Source organism: Sciurus carolinensis, chromosome 5 (genome assembly GCF_902686445.1).
Source record: "Sciurus carolinensis chromosome 5, mSciCar1.2, whole genome shotgun sequence".
Taxonomy (NCBI): Eukaryota; Metazoa; Chordata; class Mammalia; order Rodentia; family Sciuridae; genus Sciurus; species Sciurus carolinensis.
Window position 1 is genome coordinate 53,784,031 of NC_062217.1, and position 6,115 is coordinate 53,790,145.

The window sequence follows — 6,115 nt, forward strand, 5'->3', positions numbered from 1 at the left end:
TTTGAAAAGTGTCAAATTAAAGTTATTGTGCCAGATAAAACAACAAGCTATAGTGTTATTTAAATGCCTCCAGAACCAAAAAAAAAAAAAAAAAAAAAATGATGTGCATTCTAATTTACAATTTTTTTTACTGAAACTTAAAAATTGGCAAAAATAAGAATTCAGGACTTTTTTATATACTTACAGTTTTGAAAACTTATAAAACTATAAGTAAAACCTTATAAAATATATTATAGCATTTATTGAAAATTTGCTCATCATGTAAGATTTAGTGTTATGATGTAGTCAATGCTTAATTTATATTAAGAAATCTATATTAGGCTATCAAATAAATAATTGAAAAATATAGTTAACAAAAACTTCAATAAATGCTCAAAGGAATTTTCTAAAATTATCAGCTCCGTAATAAAGACTCTCCTTGCCAAAAAAAAAAAAAAAATGTAAGAAAGCATTTCAGATCCAGGAAATGTCCAAAAGAGCACAAAAAACATTTCAGAGGTCTCTGCTATACTGTATCACTACATAGGGCTGAATTGTGAACTGACAACTGAGGAGCCACCCCATTCCTTCCATCTGTTGGGTTTGCTTGATTCAAACCAGAATCCTCACTCATATCCATGTAATAATAGATGCTTAGGAAGGCTTATAGGCAGTGCTGCCATTGCCTGTGTGCTTCAGAAGTGTAATCAGCAGGCATCCTTCAACTGTCAATCCTTCAGGGATTATCTCAAATGCAGATAGCTGCCTCACCAGGGTCACACCTATTCAAAGGTAGCCCAAGCAGAGGTAGGAAGTCCTGACTTTCCTGCTAGAAGGATCAGTCTTGGAGCTTCCTTTGGGGGATCAGCTAAGACACCCACTGGTCTGCCCTGCAACTCAACATTTCCCTCTGCCCAATTCTGCTTTCTTCCTTTCCAAATCACAAATGGCCATCTCAGGGGTGTTCCTATAAGCCAAATTTCATCTCGGAGACTGCTTCCTAGGGAAACCTATCCATGACATTATGGCAAATAAAAATGTTCTTATTCAGTGTCTGGCTCTGACATTTAGTCTAGACATTACCTCTTGGGGCAAGGACTTGGAAATGTATCAGAAAAACAGGAATGGGTTGCCACTTGGGGCCTAGAGATTAACCTACTTCTAATGCACTGCTCTGGGCCTCAGTTTCTCATCTTTAAAAATGAGAAAGTTGATCTAAGGGATTTCTAAGTTCTTTTCCAGGTCTAAAATGCCAGATGATGAGATCTTCAAATATACATATTAGATTCAGAACTTTAATATCCACACAACACATTGGCTAATTTTCTCAGCAGCATATTAATATAATCATTCAATAAAATCAGATTGTCAGTTTGAGATTGAACCTGGAATGTTATAAGGGAGCCAAAAGAATTAGCAGAGAATATGAACATTATTTTCATTCAAGCATCCACCAGCACATTTATTTATCAACCACTTACAGAGCAACTTTTATGTGCCAGGTGTTATATTATGTTCCAAACTCAGTAAGAAATGGTACCAATCCTTGGAATCTTAAAAATAGGTGTATAAAATGGATACCTAAAATAGCATAGCAATAATCTATTAGTGTAAATTCATCGATCAAATTCAATGAGTTCCATGGGATCACAGAATAATATACCCAATTCCACCTGAAGGAGGCAGGAATCTCTTTCCATGAAAGTTGACAGCCTCTGGAGAAGAGACTGAAAACTTTCCAGAGAAAGGAGGCACTGTAAAGACAACCTCAAAAATCAACATGGTATTTGGAGAACGTTCTAGTTCTTAGATGCTAGTCTTGGACACACACATAATAGATCAAAGCAAGTTCAGGAGCAAAAGCAACCAGGGTAAGCAAATCTCTGAAGGGTCCCACAGACCAGTGATAACTGTGGTTCCCAGAACAATCCCATCCTCCTCCCACATACCAAGATTGTGACTCTCTAAATAAAGAGCCTGGTCAAGAAGCCAAGGTAACTGGAGTGATTTCCAGATGGGGTCTGCAAATTGCATTCAAGAAACACATGCCAGTGTACCTAGGACAGTTCCACCACCTATAATCCCAGCATTCTTTGCAATAATGTCACTATTTCCTTGCAAACATGTTCTCATTTGAAGGATAAATTGTTACAGTCATTCTAGTCACAAGGGTATGCTAAGGTGCTCTGGAACCACAGAGAAGAGAAAGGAGTAAGGGGAGAACCAAAGAAAAGAGGCTCTTGGCCTTCTGATTCAGTTGGATGGGTGTTATACATTAGGCCTATGTTGGAGCTTTCTTCAAAAGAATGACTTCTGATCATTAAAAATGGAAACAGAAACATGTCGAATGAGTTTGGAATGCACTGACATGGTCAGAGGCTAAATCAGATAGATCATTCTTTGTAGCTCTGTGGACTATGAAGTAGTCCAATGTGGGCAGTCCACATTGGAAGCTGTTCAGCTGCCCAAGGGAAGGACAATGAAGGCCCTAAATAAGATAATGGTAAGATAGGAAATATTGGAGAAATTCCAAGGTAAAATTTGTAAGACTTCATGATTAATTTTATGGTGCTGGGATAAAAGATGTGGCTAAATTATAGATGAACATATACCCCAAAAGAAGAAAAACCCAAACGCAGAATACATGATGTGAATGCTCTATTATTTAACAGCATAGGAAAATCTTCTGCAAAGGGCAAAGAGGATTTAGTGAGAAGGCTAAATCTTCTTCCTACATATACAATAATAACAGCATTTTAGTCTACTTATAAAAATGTTCAATTTCACTAAACTTTACTAAGCACTTTTAGGCTGTTAGACTACACCCCAGAAAACTATAAAGCTAAGATCCAGAATCACAGTGAAGTAAAAATTGACTAGTGTTGTTTATAAGTTTTCTTCATATTTTTATTGTTGCATTACAGTTGTACATAATGGTGGGATTAGTTGTTTATAATTTGTGATTATAATTCTAAGATGAATTCAGAGTTTTCAGAATGGATGCTTATACAATTTTGAGGGATACCTTTATAAAGAATATGAGTGTAGGTAAAAATCAGTTTTTACTTAGGAAGAGAAAAAAATTGAAGAAGGAAATATCAAAATATCCAAAAAATTTAAGATGTAATCAAGAAAATTACATCTCTTAAATACCTGCTTAAATACTTTCTCCACATATTTGACAAGATATTCTTTGATCACCTCTTCATAAGATAAGATTCCATAAAATCATTTTCTTTTCCAGGCTCTTCCTACTTTGCACTAAAGGCAATTTGAGTCAGGTAAATTCTTGGTTGGAAGGAGGAAAAGGAGAGAGGCAGCTATGCACTGTTAAGTGCTTTAGTAGGATCTCTGACCTTTACCCAGGAGATACTACTCTCTCTCCAGCTGTGACCATTAAAAAAATGTCTCTAGATATTGCCAAGTGTCCTCTGGGAAAAATTCTACCTGATTGAGTGTCATTGCTCTGTAGAAAGAATAGAAAGATATTTTCTTAGTCTACTCAGATTGCCATAACAAAATACCATAGACAGTATGAATTCAGAGAGTCCAAAGTTCAAGATCAAGTTCCCATTCATGTACTCATACATATATACAAGGTAATACTGACTGTCTCATTCTACTCTCTTTCCTTCCCCCAACCCCACCCACCCCATTTTCTCTACACCATCCAAAGTTCCTTCATTCTTCTCTCCCCCGCCGACACCCCACCTCATTATGTATTGTCATCCACTGTGTACAACCATAGAAATGAAAAGTTGTACCCCATCTGTGTACAATGAACCAAAATGCAGTCTGTAAAAATAAAAAAAAAATTAATAAAAAAAAAAAAGATCAAGGTCCCAGCTGAGTTTGGACTCTGGGAAGGGCTCTGTTGCTGACTTGCACAAGTCTGCCTTCTCCCTGTACCCTCATGGGATGGAGGGATGGCTTCATAGTATCATTTTTTATAAGAACACTAAAATCTCTCACCTGAGAGTTTTACCTTTTGAACTAATTTTATCCTAATTACCCTCTTTATAGGCTCTACCCCCAAATATAGTCATATTAGGACTTACAGCTTCAATATAGGAGTTTGGGGGAAACACAGTTCAGTACATTGTCAGTAGACAATTAAGTCTATATTATAGTTGGCCAACATTTTTTCAAATAATTTTTGAAAAATTTCTATTGCTTTACATAGTATTAGTAGTACTATGTAAATGTTAGGATTGTTTTCAAATTTGAGAAAATATTAAGTTCTTTTGTAAATGACCTCTAAGATATCAGGCCAGTTCAGGTTTCTGGATTAATGATTCATCTTAAATGCTTTGAATTAATGATACTTGTTGACCATCCTGTCATGGATGTCAATGTTGTAGTATATTATGACATTAATGTTAACATTATTATTGTCAGATTTTTCATGTCACCTCAGGAAAATATTAATGAGAAGTCTGCATAGGTCTAGTTGGGCAAGGGCATTTCAGACAGGAGGAGGAACATGAGCAAATGTCTGCCTGAGTCACAACAAAGAAGCTGTTTGGACAGTGTGCTATATATGTAGGGCAACAGCAGATGAGATAAGAAAAGTGCTCTGGAGCCAGGAAGGTGTGGAAAATATTATTCAAAGCTAGCCCATGGAATAGATGAACACAACTTGAAGTTTGACTTAAAGAATGAAAGTTTAGTCCACATATCACTAGGCAAGGAAGGAGACAAACATCAGTTTAAATACTAGGTCTGACACAAACTATCCTGTGACACTTTTATCATGTCCTCTGAGAAGCAGACACCAAGATGGAATTAGATATGCAAGAGATTTATTGAGGGAAATGTCCATGAGAGATAAAGAAGATGGGTAAGAGAAGACATGGAAAGTCTTCCCAACCATGACAAAGACCTGACACCAGTGAAGGGAAGAGAAAAGGAAGGAGGACTGGGTGGAAATACCTCAGACGACAATGAAGTTCTGGGTCTTCTACACAGATTTCACAAGGGAGGAGTCCTGCACTGGGGAAGAATTGCCCAGAACTAGAACTCTGGTCATGGTCTGTCACTGAAAGTAGCCCAGAGAGAGTGTGGTTCTGGTGGGATCCTGTGCAGGTGTGCAGCTAGAGAAAGCCTACCAGCATGTTATTTTGAAGGGAGTTCTGAGCCATGCACTTCTAAGATCCACCCACTGACTATTGCTTAATTATAGACTCAATTGCTAAGCACATAAATCATGCAAATAAACCCAAACTGAATTTGTTTCATTCACATTTTTTGTAGCCATATTCAAAACAATGTTCTGTCTCCTCTGGTGCTACCAGGCACGAGTGTAAATATGACAGAGGATAAATTGAAGTGAAAAGACACAGTGGTCTTAACTGATTTCAGACAAAGTATCTTAAAATATTTTTCTTGTAAATTTAAAAATCTGCGTATATGTGAATATATTGCAGGAGACCCCGTCAAGACATGGGAATGAACCTGTGTAAATGAAGTTCCTGAAATTTAAGAGTGGTTAGCTTCACACACGTCTCCCTCTGTTTCTAGAGGCAGTGATGATTTCTTGTATTGGACATGCACTAACACAGACCAAGTCCAACTTCTTAATTCCCCAAACTTTCAGTTGTCTAAAGGAAAAAGACTGGAGGGTTGAAAAGACTAACAAACCAACCTCCTGGTCATCAGACTGACTTTATTACTTTGTGGTGAGGATGGATAAGCAATTGTGAGTCCACTGTCCCCAGGTTAAAGTGGTAGGGAAGTAGCTGCTGAAGCACTAGCACAGGGTCCCCATTACCTCAAGGAGTAAGCCTGGGAAGACAGGACTTTATTATGTACACCTGAGCCAAGAAGGTAAGGAAATTAATGGACAATGACATCCATGCTGGGCAATAGTCCCTACAGGGCATTCAAGCCCCAGAGCTCAAATGTCCTAATCACCATCTCCAAGATGTGAAAGTACTAATAAAGGGACAGCCTGGCCAGGCTGAGACCCTAGATGTGTATATACAAAGAGAGCCACAGGGATTGCATGTGCACACACCTTTTGGTGGCACAAACTGAGATACAGAAAATAATTTTGGAGAAGTTCAGAGAAAAAGCAAAATAACAAGAGAGGTATGCCAGACTTCCTCAAGAGACTCAGAGACAAGTGACCTCTGCC